Below are 14,032 nucleotides of genomic sequence, written 5' to 3'. Positions count from 1 at the left end.
GATGTAGCCTTTTGAATTCCTTGTTCAAAGCAAGGGGTCTTCAACAGAGTTCACCTCTTTCTCTCTTAATATGCCCTAAACTCCAATCTCTGTTCCCCATTCCTGCTTATCCTCTCAGCAGCCCTCTATGGAATGGACAAATAGACTGCCATCATTCCCCAGATCATGGCCTGGTAATTCCTCATTAACTTTTTAGCTCTCTAATGCCTTCAAGCTAATATCGTTTCTATTTTGTTGAGCTTTTCTAGTGTCCTCAGCAGGAGGACTGGTCCAAATTACAGTTCATACCAAGACTTACAAAAATGTAGATGTTAAATATAGGTAGTTGCTTTTAAGAAATGCATTGAAAATGATCCTTCAGGATCATTAGACTTTCATTCATAATTCTAACCTTTTAGCCCAAGCAGCAGACCAGTATTTAGGAACATTATATACTAGCCCTGGTATCATAGAATTTGGGATTACTTATTTTATTGACAAACATTATTGAACATCACTACTGTACCCAAAGCTATTCTAAGAAATTGTATCACAGAAAAACATGGTTCTTGACCTCAAGGGGCTTGAAGTCTAGACTTCTTATTGACAAACTGATTATTTTTAGAACCATCAATTCATGATCAAAGTCTTTTGTTGAACTTATGTAGCATTATACAATGATCAATACATTTAAAACATAAACACATATTTGAGCTTCTATCACTTTTTAGCCTAAGCATGGGGGCACTTTAAACAACATACTTTCTAATGCATTTGTCTTCCAGTAAATTTTATCACTGAATATGTTCCTTTGAAATAATTTGGAGACAGAAAAATACTAAGCTTCACAAAAGTTCTTAAATGCTGGGATGTTTTTCCTAGAGTTCAGTTCTGGTTTCCTAGTCTTTTCACTCTTGCAAACTCCTGGGAAAAGGTATTCACTCTGAATCATCATTATCTTTAATCAGGGCTTTTCCTTGGTAGATGTTCAAAGTCCTCTAAAAATGCCTGTAGGTATACAAGTATCCTTGGATTGTAAACTAAGGGCATAACAGATTTGCTGAGACCTGAGCCTTACTCACAAAGATTATTTAAATATGCCCAGACTTTCTGGGTTGAATCAGTTGGTAAAAATCAGGAGAGGGAATTTAGTGAATGAGGGTGCAGTAGATTCCTTATTTGATCTTGGACAAATTACATAACTTTTCTGGCTTTGTCTCATGATAAGTTGAGTTCCTAAATGACACATCTCTGAAGTATCTTCCAGTTCTCAAATTCTGTGATTCTTCTACAGTTGAAGAGGACTGCTTAGCTACTTGATTTTAAAATAGATGGATGGCTGGGCACGGTGGCTCACGCCAGTAATCCCAAAACTTTAAGAGGCGGAGGCAAGCAGATCACCCGAGGTCAGGAGTTTGAGACCAGCCTGGACAACATGATGAAACCCTATCTCTACTTATTTCATTGACAAACGTTATTAAACATCAATATGTTCAATATGTATTTTGTAAAAATAAAAAAATTAGCCAGGTGTGGTGGCACCCTCCTGTAATCCCAGCTGAGGCATGAGAATCACTTGAATGCGGGAGGTGGAGGTTGCAGTGAGCCGAGATTGCGCCACTACACTACAGCCTGGGTAACAGAGCGAGACTCTGTCTCATAAATAAATAAATAAATAAATAAATGGAGTAAGAGCGATGAAGATGAAATATAATTAAAGTTCAATATATCAAGTAAGATATTAGTAAAATAATTTGTAAGAAAATTAAGATACGTTAGTGGCCACCACAATGGCTGACAGAAATAAAACAAGACTGAGGTGTGAGGAGGCTGTGGCTCCATCTTCTTTCAATCTTCCCTTCCTTCTTTTCCCTGCTCTGTCTCTACTATACCCCCATTCCAGGAATTTCCTTCAACATGTCCATATGAGTGGGCAACAGTGATTGCTCCGAAGGCAGAACTCACAGCAACTTCTTCTACAATTGAAGCACATTGTACATCTGCCTTGTGGCTTCCAAATGCAGCTGTGAGGCCCTGCAGGACAGTGCAAGGAAAGACAAATGGAACTGGTAGATGACTGAACAAATTATATGAGTGCAGTGTTTCATCTGTGAAATGATGGGATCAATGTTTACTTTTTTTTTTTTTTGAGACAAAGTCTCTCACTGTTGCCTGGGCTGAAGTGCTGTGGTGCCATCTCGGCTCACTGCAACCTTGCCTCCCAGGTTCAAGCGATTCTCCTGCCTCAGCCTCCTGAGTAACTAGGATTACAGGCACCCCCCCCCCCCCCCACGCCAAAACGCCCAGATAAGTTTTGGTATTTTTAGTAGAGATAGGGTTTCATTATGTGGGCCAGACTGGTCTTGAACGCCTGAACTCCTGATCCACCTGCCTCGGCCTCCCAAAGTGCTGGGATTACAGGCGTGAGCCACCATACCCCGCCTACATTTTAAAAATGTGTTCTGACGCCCATAATTATTCTGTAGCTGTCAGCCCCACAACCTGACTTGTTTTATTGTCAGCAGGTAGCTTGTTTCATGCAAAGCTCACCTTATACTCAGAGCCTGGGCACAAAGTGAACATGCTCAGTCAGTATTTGGGCTTCGTACACCTTTTCTTTTTGTGAGATAGGTATCACTATTCTAGTTTTTGAAGATATTGATAGAGAAACTCAGAAATGTAACTATCAGGATCATATTCATAGCAAACTAGAGCCTTAGTGCTGCCACTTCTCATATATTTGATGGGTCATTTTTCTAAGCCTCAGTTTTCATATCTGTAAAGTTTCTACTTCTAAGCATCAGTTTCCATATCTGTAAAGTTTCCATGAGTTAGATAGGGTTGACAAATTTAGTAAAACAAACCAAAACAACCAGGAAGTATATACCAAACAAGATATTCTTATATTTTAAAAAACTCTCCATTTATCTGAAATTCAGGTTTAAATGGGAACTCCTGTCTTTCATGTGGCAAGGCTATGTTGTTATTACGGATATGACAATGCATGTGAAGTCCTTAGCTTCCGTAAATTCTATGCACATTAAATTTTGAATTTGATCCTTAAGTCTTTTTTTCCCTACCGCAAACACACTGACTTATTTCCACAGAACATTTCAGTTAAGATAGAGTAACACTACTTTTAAGTTACAGCAATGTTTTACCGTTCCTAAAACGCTTTCAAAGCCTAGCCAATGGCGGATGCCTCTAGCGGAAATCCACATAACTCGGGGTGTCGAGGAAGGTCTCCGGAGTCCGGGCACAGGCAACGAGGGCCGTCGGGCCCTGCGGCAGCCTTGCCCGCCCCGCGCCTCCTCGGCCACTCAGCGGCCGCGCCGTGCCTCCGCCGCACTCCTATAGGTCCTTCCCCTGACAGGCGAGGCCTTTCCATTTTTCCCGCTTTCCCCCGCCCTGTTCTGCCCGAAACCCGCACCGGCCCATAGCGCCTCCGCCCTGCCTTCCGTGTGAGCCCCGCCCTTCCGGACGCTGCATTTCACCCCCTCCCCAGCCGCCTTTCCGGGCAGCCCGCCGGATCCCAGGCCCATCCCTTCGGTAGGAGGTGGGCGGGAACAGGGAACAGCCGGCCGAACCCCCTTCCTCTGGGTCGCCGGAGGCGGGACGGGAAGAAGGGGCGGGGCTCATCTCCTTGGCGCCGCGTTGCCATGGCAGCGGGGAAGGGGAGGGAGGGGGAGGAAGCGAGCGGGAGGGGGATGTGGTGCTGCCTGGGCCGCCACTGCAGCTGCCGCTGCCTGCTCGTTGCCGCGTCTTCCCGGAGGCGACTGCTGGAAGCTACAGGGAACAGCTGCGGTGCTCTGCCATATTGTCTTCCTCGGCCGGTCCCTCGCCTCTTGGCCGGTAGGCCGAGTTGACGGTGAGTCCCGGGCGGAGCGGTGCCCTCTCGGAGCGGTGCCCTCTCGGGCCGGCGCCGCGCGGTGACCGCGCTCCACGCCCCGGCCCGCGTAGCCGCTCCCGGGAGCGGAGGCAGCGCTAGCGACCGGCGCCAGGCGTGGGGCGCGGAGGCAGATGTCCCGTGAGGAATTTGCGCCGGCGCGGGGGTGTCCCCGGCGCGCTGGTGTTCCCGGCGCGCGTCTCTGGTGGTGTGTGGGTTCCTGGGGGTGTCGAACTGAGGGGAGTGTGGCTCGTGAGGAGTTACGAGTTTTTTCTAGAGGTGGTGACCGTCCGGGAGGGGCGGTCGCGCGGCGGAAATCGCCGCGAGGGTGTCTTCCTCCGGGAAGGCGTGGAAGGGGCCCCGAGGACCCTCAGAGCTCGGCTCGGGGCTGGAATCTGCTATTAGAGAAGTCCCCCAAGCACCTTGGAGTCTTTGCAACGCCCCCCTCCTCCGGCTTTAAGTGGAGCGAGACGTGCCGGGCTTGGAGTCTTCGTCCGGCAGGGGTTGGGATTGGCTGGGCCCCGCCAAGTAGTGCCCAGGGAGGCGACGGGGGCGGCCGGACGCTGTAATGGGCAGAGGCAGGTCCCGGGTGTGGTGGTGGCCGACCCCGGCGCCCTCTCGCCCCTCCTCCGCCTCGTGGGGCCTCGAAGGGAGCTAATGTTTTAATGCTGCAATATGGACACTTCCTGTTCGCCACCTCCTTTGGGGCTGTGGTTACCTTTGCCCTCCAGTCCTGTCTTTCCTGGCAAGGTGAGAGGTCTGCGGTGGGAGAGGCCCTTCAGCCTTCCGAGTTTGCTCCACTGCAGCAGCAGCCTGTGTGGACCTCGGCTGGATGGTGGTAGTTAGGAGAAAGCAGCCCATGTGCTCAGTGGTCCATCCTCCACTCCTACTTAACTCCACCCCCTTTTGCACCTTTGCAGCAAGCCTCTGTTCTCACCGCAGCTCTCGAGAGTTGGGGTGTCTGCTTCGCTGGGGAGCCACACTCTCGCAGTGTCCTTGCACTGGGTTTCTGCTTTAAAGTCTTCATTTTCTCCGTACTGGGAAAAAAAAAAGTCTTCAGGTGCAAAGAAATGACAGACTTACTTTCTCCTACCCGAACTGCGAGGTGCGGGGAGGAGGGCAGTTAAGTGTTTCCAGATTACTTGAAGCTGTTTCTCCTGTCTTTTTTCTGATTGTGACAGCCACGTGGCCGGCTGAGTGTAATAGAGTGCTGTAGCGGCACTAGGGGCTGAGGTTTCTCTGGTAGCCAGGGGCTTTGTAACTGTGCTGTCACTTCGCATGCACATTTATCTTGGTGCTTTCTTAGATGGCGAAGAGGAGGAAGCGTAACCATTCATGCTTGTTTCATCCGAGTCTTAAGACTTAACCTCTGTTGCCCTGCAGTTCTTCTAAGGTGTATATTGACGTGTTGTCTTTCTTTCTTTGTTTTTGCCGTTCTCTGCTGTTTTGATGATCTATCTTTAAAACCTCAGCATTATTAGGTACCATCATAGAATAATAGAATAGTGCATTATGTAGTTTGCCAACTCTGGGAAAAAACATTACTTGAATTTCAAAACCATTAATCAGAGATTCTGATGTAATCAGAAATAATCGCGTTATCTGGAGGATTTCTTTTGGACAGTTTTAGAAAAATCTCTTTTTTTTTCTTTTAACATAAAAATTAGGATCTAAACGTAAGTAAATAAAATTACCTGTGAAAATACTTTTTTAGGGATGAAGTAGTGATTTGATTTCTATGTTTGTGTACTTTTTAAAGCTTTTTTTTGAAAAATGTTAAGTTAATATGAATGTTAACATGAACAGATTTTAAGAGAATGAAATATAGTTTTTAGAATATATAAAAGTAGAAGATCAAAGAGTTGAAGATACAAAATAAACTTAGAGAGTTTGGAAAATTTTAGAGAATTTAAGGACAATCCTTGGTTACTAATACATCATTTCATTTTGTGAATGCTTTGGTAGATTTGAATTATTTCTGTAATGTGTGTTTTTATTTGAATTAGTTTTACTTGAAGAATGTTAAATCACAGGAACCATTTAAAATCTGCAAAAGAACTGTATAGAGAAGTTATAGCAATACCATTTTACTGGAATTTTAATTACCCCATAACAGTGGTGCTCAATCAGAGAGGTTAATAGATAAAGATATTGAAATGGTATCTAGGCCTCAGGGCAGAAAAGACAATACAATTGAGAAATGAGTATATGTGCTGAACAGTGAGAGCAGTTTTTAGTTGAGAAAGAAAAATAAATGAGGTTACAAAATACTTATATAAGGCAAACGCAGAAGTATCTTCTTAGATCAGGAGTTCAAGTCCAGCCTGGACAATGTGGCAAGACTCCCATCTCTTAAAAAAGGATTGCTCAGCCAGGTGCGGTGGCCGGTGCCTGTCATCCCAGCACTTGGGGAGGCTGAGGTGGGCAGATCACCTGAGGTCAGGAGTTCGAGACCAGCCTAGGCAACATGGCAAAACCCTGTCTCTACTAAAAATACAAAAATTAGCTGGACCTCGTGGTACATGCCTGTAGTCCCAGCTACTCGGGAGGCTGAGGCAGGAGAATCACTTGAACCTGGGAGGCAGAGGTTGCAGTGAGCTGAAGTCAGGCCACTGCACTCCAGCTTGGGCGACAGAGCAAGACTGCATCTCAAAAACAAGCAAGCAAACAAACAAAAAAAAGGATTGCTTGAGCCCAGGAGTTTAAGACCAGCCTGTGCAACTTGGTGAGACACCATCTCTACTTAAAAAAAAAATTTTTTTTTTTTTTTTTTTTAGATGGAGTCCTGCTCTGTCCCCCAGGCTGGAGTGCAATGGCATGATCTGGGCTCACTTCAACCTTCTCTTTCTGGGTTCAAGCAATTCTCCTGTCTCAGCCTCCTGAGTAGCTGGGACTACAGGTGCCTGCCACCACACCTGGCTAATTTTTTTGTATTTTTAGTAGGGACGGGGTTTCACCTCATTGGTCAGGCTGGTCTTGAACTCCTGGCCTCAAGTGATCCACCTACCTCGGCCTCCCAAAGTGCTAGAATTACAGGCATGTAATTACAGGCTTGAGCCACCATGCCCAGCATATTAAAATTTTTTGAAATAATTTTTAAAATAATATAAAACAAGAGGTACCGAAAACATATGCTGGAAGGTAACTTGCTTATACATTCTTAGTTATGGGATCCAGCTCTCAAAAGAAAACTTTAAAAAGTACTTCACAAAACGGACTTAATCATGTTCTTAGGGCAGCATATTTAGCTGCTCCTTGTGTGTGTGTGTATTTTTTAATGTCCTTTTTTTTTGCTTGTGGATTGTTGTCATTTTGGTAATGAGTTTTACATAAATTCAAAAAGAGCTTCCAAAAATAAAGTTTTGATGGCCTAATGCTTTACTGATTTCTCAGAAGAAAAGAAATCTCAAATCTTAGGTTAAGAGATTATTAGCATGCGTGGAAAAAAGTTTACAATGTGAGGATACAATTAGAACTGAAAGTATATGATGTAGACAGGTGCCATAAGAATTAAGAGAGGGAAACTGAGACTTTAGAGGGCTCGAGTAGAGAAGGGACACTTCTGGGAGAAATTAAGACTCTTGCTTTCTAATGTCTAACCTTCATGTTACTTCCCTTGATCTTCCTGAAAACTATATCACTCTAATGACCAATGCCCTGTATATTAAGCATGAATACCAAATTTATTCTCAAGACTTTTCTAACTTTGGTTCCAATCTTCTCCCATCTTACCTTCCGCTGACCTGTAGGAACTATTCATTATTCATTATCTCAGTGTTGTATAACAATTTTATTTTCTTTATAACTTTGCTGATATAGCACTCTTCTGTTGGAAATATACCTTTATATATCCTCTTAACTACTGAATATCTACACAAGCTTGAGGGCTTTTTAAAAAAATATAGAGACAGGGTGTTGCTGTGTTGCCCAGGCTGCTTTTGAACTCCTGGCTTCAAATGATCCTCCCACCTCAGCCTTCCAAAGTGTTGAGATTACAGGCATGAGCCATGATGCCCAGCCTTGAGGACTTCCTGATATCTTTCTTGATTACCCTGAGAGCCTTTACATTTATAGAATGTTAGACCCACCTTCACCTCTCCAACTGAAAATTCTTTCCCTTCTCTAATAGCATATGATTCTTTTGTGCTGTAGCATTCTGTACTGCCTTGTTTTCATGTAATAGTTTTTGAGCACTTACGATGTGCTCGACATTGTTCTGTTTTGTTTTTTAAGAGATGGGGTCTAGCTGTATTTCCCAGGCTGGGCTCCAGCAATCCTCCCACCCCTGCCTTCCAAAGTGCTGGCATTACAGGCATGAGCCACTGAGCCTAGCCCATTAGGCACTGTTATAGGAACTGAGGATACAGCATTGAACAAGGCAAATTCCCATACTTGTAATAATATTTTTAGGTTTTGTCACCCCAATTAGATTATAAGATCTTTGAGCACTTAAAGGAGTCTTATTTTCTCAGACAGGCATTATGTGCTTAGTGAGTATTTGACTATTTTCTGAGTAAAGGAAAGGTAGGACCTATGGTATGAAGTGGAGAATTGGATAGAAAGGTCTCTTTTCACAAGTGAAAGGTACAAAGAATGACCAATTGTGGATGGTCTTGAAAACATCACTTCTGAATTGAAATAGGGTTTAATATTTTTTTAAAACAGCATTTGAGCTAGGGAATGATATAAAATCCTTATTTGAGGAAATATTTTTTGAGTACAATGCACAAGACTGACTGTGGGAATGCAGAAAAATTAGAAGGATAGTGATCTATTAAAGAAAAAGTTAATAACTGTTAGAGGGAGTTCGGGAGGGTGTTCATTATTAAAAAGATGGTAAGTTTAGTTAGCTAAGTGTAAACTAAGTATAATATGACCTGTAGTGATATGTGGGATATTAAAGAGATGACAGCTAATATAAAGAATTTGTGGCTAGCCTTGGTGGCTCATACCTGTAATCCCAGCTCATTGGAAGGCTGAGGTGGGCAGATCACCTGAGGTCAGGAGTTCAAGACCAGCCTGGCCAACATGGCAAAACCCCATCTCTACTAAAAATACAAAAGGTAGCCAGGTGTGGCGCATGCCTGTAGTCCTGGCTACTCAGGAGGCTGAGGCAGGAGAATCTCTTGAACCTAGGAAGTGGAGGTTGCAGTGAGCTGAGATCATGCCACTGCACTCCTGCCTGGGCAATGGAGTGAGACTCTGTCTCAAAAAAAAAAAAATTTTTTTTTAAAGTGTTGAGAACAAAGATTGATGCTTTGGGAAACTAATATTTAAGGAGCATTTTCTTTGGTCATATGTGACTTCATAATTAATACTATAAATGTGTACAATGCCTATAGTGTGTGTGTGTGTGTGTGTATATATATATATATATATATTTTTTTTTTTTTTTTTTTGAGATAGAGTCTGGAGCTCTGTTGCCTAGGTTAGAGTACAGTGGCATGATCTCAGCTCACTGCAACCTCCAATTCCCAGTTCAAGTGATTCTCCTGCCTCAGCCTCCCGAGTAGCTAGGATTACAGGTACCTACCACCACGGCTGGCTGATTTTTATATTTTTAGTAGATACGGGATTTCACCATTTTGGCCAGGCTGGTCTTGAACTTCTGACCTCAGGTGGTCCACCTACCTCAGCCTCCCAAAGTGCCGGGATTACAAGTCTGAGCCACTGCACCTGGCTTGTAGTATTGTTTTATTAGTAATTTTATTTCCTCTATATGAGAATGCTATCCCTGTCCTGCCACTAAATATAAGGGAATCAAAAGAATGTTTATTATTATCTGCTTCCAAGGGATTTTGATCCATGTATACTTTATTCCCTTTACCCTAACTTTTCTGTTTAAATAAACTTTTTATTTTAGAATAGCTTTATGGTTACAGAAAAGCTGCAAGATAGTACACTGAGTGTACCTTACCCAGTTTCTCCTATTCAACTTTCTACATTACTATAGTATATTTGTCACAATTAAGGAAACAAAATTGTTACAATATTATTAGCTAAACTACAAAGTTTATTCTGATTTCACTAATTTTTCCCTAATGTCTTTTTTTCTGTTCCAGAATTTCACTTTCAATGACTTTTGTTTTGTTTTGTTTTGATGACTATGACAATTTTAAGAAGTACTTGTCAGAAATTTTACAGACTATCCCTCAATTGAGATTTATCTGGTATTTTTCTGGTGATTAGACTGGGATTATGATTTAGGGAGAAAGGTAACAGAGATGAAGTGCCAATCTCATCACATCGTATCAAGGATACAAACTAACAACGTGATAAAACTGATGATGCTTACCTTGATCACATGGTTGAGGTGTTTGTCGAATTTTGCAAACTTTCCTACCTCTTTCCAGTCTCTCCTTTGGAAGCAAGTCACTTAGTGCATCCCATACTCAAAAGCCTTAACCTAATTTTGATTCATGTATTTTTAATTTCCCTCAACCTAATTTTTCTTTCTATAAATGAATACTTAAACTTGGACAGATATTCATTGAGTATCTATTGTATATAGGTGCTAAGAATACAGTGGTGAGCAAGAGAGACATTTCTCTTCTGGAGTCTGCCTGATTTAAACATCACATAGGATGTGTCTCCTCACCTTAGGTCCTGATTTCGTTGACAGTTATAAACATAAAATTGCTGAAGCCCTAAAAGGCTACATAATAAATAACACTCTTGAGTAAACATTTAGAATATATGCTGTTAGCATAAAGGTTAAATACATATACCATAAAAATAGCCATCTTTTTTGCTTCCAACACACATAATGGAAAATTACTTTGATTCTTCCCACATAGATATATTACTATTAAATCACTGAGATAGTTTTATTACTGTTAACTACCTTCCTATCTTAACAGTGTTTACAGGTGTTAGGAGAAAATTTTTGCCTTATTGCTAGTATTTTTACAGATATTGGTGCTTGTGTCACTCAAGCCCTTTTGCTTCTGAGAAGTGGTTTGAAAGATGTATTGGAGAAAACATATGGGGAAAACAACAGGGACCCTGGTCTCTTCTATGAGGAGCTGTGCTTATTTATTTATGAAAAAGAAAATGAGGCTGAGGAAATAAAAATATCAATCAAAGTTTTTAGAGTGATAATAAATGTTTTTGGAGGGAATTTACTATATATTTAGTAGAAGAGTAGAATAGTGCTGCCATCCTAGGATTGGTAATATTATTGGGAATGTCTTTAACCAAATAATACCAATTTTATTGGAGAATAAAATTTGATTAAAAAATTATTGAGTAAAGATTCCAGTTAATATTTTTTCTTATAGATTGGGTTAACTACAAAAACACTCTTACTTTGAACTGTTAATTGCAATTCTTTCTAAAATATGTCATTAATACATTTTAAATTGTATAGCCCACTGAACAGAATTTTTATATATGTAAGGTTTTCTTTTTTTTTTTTTTTTTGAGACAGAGTCACACTCCTCATCCTGGCTGGAGTGCAAGGTACATTCACAGTGCACTGCAACCTCCACCTCTTAAGGCTTAAGTGATCCTCCTGCTTCAACCTGCCGAGTAGCTGGGACCACAGAGGTGTTCCCCGAGTAATTTTTTAATTTTTTGATTTCGTAGAGGTGAGGTCTGAATGTGTTGCCCAGGCTAGTCTCAAAGTCCCAGGCTCTAAGGATTGTCCTACCTCAGCTTCCCAAAGTGCTGGAATTATAGTTATAAGCCATCTCACCTGGCCAATATTTAAATTCAAATTTTGCATTGATACAGGGTTAGTAGTTATTCTGAGTTTCGTATAAAATCTTGGAGATAGAGAATTAAGGAAATTGACACATTTATATCTCTGTAGTTTGTTTCCTTTTCTTAAAAGAAGAAATACAGAGAAAAAGGGAAGAGGTTTTTTGTAAATTAAGATTTTACTGGTACTTTATAGACTGCACTGTGCCTGTGTCCAACCCTTCCATCCTTAAAAATTCAGTTTAAATACTACCTCTTTCTATGCTGATTGAACAACAGTTATTAATAATTATAGCAACAACTGCAGTCCTTACTGTGTCTACTATGTACTGGGATGGTTATATTATACTAGACCCATAAGTATATAATTCATTTTTTTTTTTTGAGTTGGAGTTGTGCTCTGTTGTCCATGTTGGAGTTCAATGGCTTGATCTTAGCTTACTGCAACCGCTGCCTTCTGGGTTCAAGCAATTCACCAGCCTCACACGCCTGGCTAATTTTTGTATTTTTAATAGAGACGAGGTTTTACCATGTTGGCTATGCTGGTCTTGAACACCTGACCTCAAGTGATCCTCCTGCCTTGGCCTCCCAAAGTGCTGGGATTACACATGTGAGCCACTGCGCCTGGCTATAATTTAATTTTCGATAATGCTGTAAGGAATGTCATATTCTCATAAACAATGAGAAATTGTGTAAATGTAATACTGGGTATTTACTTTAATCTCTATGACTTGAAAAAAATCATTAATCTTTGTACTACAATCTGAAGTCTTTAAAAAATGAATATTTGTTAGGATGAGATGCTTGCATCTTGATCTGTCCCTAAGAAGTAAGGAAGAATACAAGCTAGGGAGAGAAACTAATATTTATAGAATGCTTACTGTCTGGCAGGAATGTTGCTACTTTATTGTTATAGAAGTTAAGTAAATAGTAGTAGTCTCTGGGACTCAAGGAGGTTCAGTCATTTGTCAGAGATTGCATAAGCAAGTTAGTGGCTGGTGGGTCAGCTTGACTTGAAAGTCTTACTCTTTCACTTTTCTCTCTCTCTTTTTTTTTTTTACTTGCTCCAAAGCAATGAAGATACTCTTTCACTTTTCTAGTACAGCATTTGCTGTATTTATTCATTCATTTAAACATTTAAATATTCACTAAATGTTATGATCTGTGCTAGAGAACAAAAATGAATGTAATCAGTTCTGCCAACAAGGATTTATATTCTAATGTAGTATTTCTTAAATGAGTGACTGAATTGTGGCCAGCTTTTCTTAAAAAACAATCTAAAACAAATTTAGTACATATCTAAAAAAAATTTAGTACATTATATGTGGTAAGGGTAAAAGTATTATTTTATGAAATTTTTGTTTTAGTTATATATGTATATGTGTATTGTGGGTCTCTGAAAAAAATACATTTCTTATGGTGGATGACACTGAAAGTTTAAGAACTACAGGTCTAGTGGCTGAGATAGAATGGTAAGCAAATAATTATACATGATTATAATAGCAAGTACATTTCTTTTATTTTGAGATGGAGTCTTGCTCTGTCACGTAGGCTGGATTGCAGTTGTGCGATCTTGGCTCACTGCAACCTCCACCTCCCAGATTGAAGTGATTCTCCTGTCTCAGCCTCACGAATAGCTGGGATTAGAGGTACACGCTACTGCACCTGGCTAAGTTTTGTATTTTTAGTAGAGATGGAGTTTTGCCATATTGGCCAGGCTGGTCTTGAACTCCTGACCTCAGGTGATCTGCCTGCCTTGGCCTCCCAAAGTGCTGGGATTACAGGCGTGACCAACCATGCCCAGCTGCAAGTAAGTTCTGTAATAAGGTTCTGTATAGGATGCCAAGGAAGCATAGTGGAAAAAGCAAATAATTCACCACTAATGCAAGGGAGGCTCAGAGAGAGATAGATGACTTTGAGCAGTTTTAAAGCATGGGGTGAAGGGGCTTAAATACTTCTAAAAAGCGTGATGGAGTGAAAGAGCTTAGTATATTCAAGACACTTGGGATAGTATGAAATAAACACAAGTCTGTATTCCTGTATCTGTATTTTGGGGAACTTGTAGGCCACCATAGCAAAAATTTTAGATTTTATGAGGCCCATAGTTTCTTTGGGTTCTCATGGTGTTCTGCATTCTCATGGTGTTCTTCTACTAAAAAGCAAATACATATATATATTTGATTCTGTCATACAATCTAGGAGCAATTTTAAGGATAGACAGTTTGACCATATAACATATATGCAGTACAAAATGGTGAGTACAACCACACTGTTTATAAAAACAATCACAACCAAAAATAGTTAAGCTGTTTTGTGGTGACTATCAAATGTTTCTTTTCTACTTTTTCTTATGTTCTGTCATCTGTTAATGAACTAATGATTCTAGGTTCTAAAGTTTCACAACACTCTTCCTTTTAATTGGGAAGACTACCATTATTCAATTCTGAGGACATCTAGGGACCCAAC

At 41.0% G+C, this 14,032-nt stretch overlaps 1 protein-coding gene across 2 annotated transcripts in view; it reads left to right on the top strand.

Annotated features, from left to right (window-relative positions):
- Positions 1–3,389: 3,389 nt before the first annotated feature.
- The window catches only part of FOXN2 (forkhead box N2), a 70,898-nt gene continuing 60,255 nt past the window's right edge, over positions 3,390–14,032 (top strand). The window contains exon 1 of one of the 2 annotated variants that reach the window (XM_035272614.3): positions 3,390–3,528. The gene's annotated coding sequence lies outside the window, so the exon portion shown is untranslated. Of the gene's footprint in view, positions 3,529–3,739; positions 3,848–14,032 lie in introns of those variants that run through there. The other variant, XM_002757772.7, reaches the window with a different exon arrangement.

This window comes from Callithrix jacchus, chromosome 14 (genome assembly GCF_049354715.1).
Source record: "Callithrix jacchus isolate 240 chromosome 14, calJac240_pri, whole genome shotgun sequence".
In the NCBI taxonomy this organism is placed as follows: domain Eukaryota; kingdom Metazoa; phylum Chordata; class Mammalia; order Primates; family Cebidae; genus Callithrix; species Callithrix jacchus.
The sequence above is the reverse complement of the archived record's forward strand: the minus strand, read 5'-3'. Positions and strand labels throughout refer to the sequence as shown.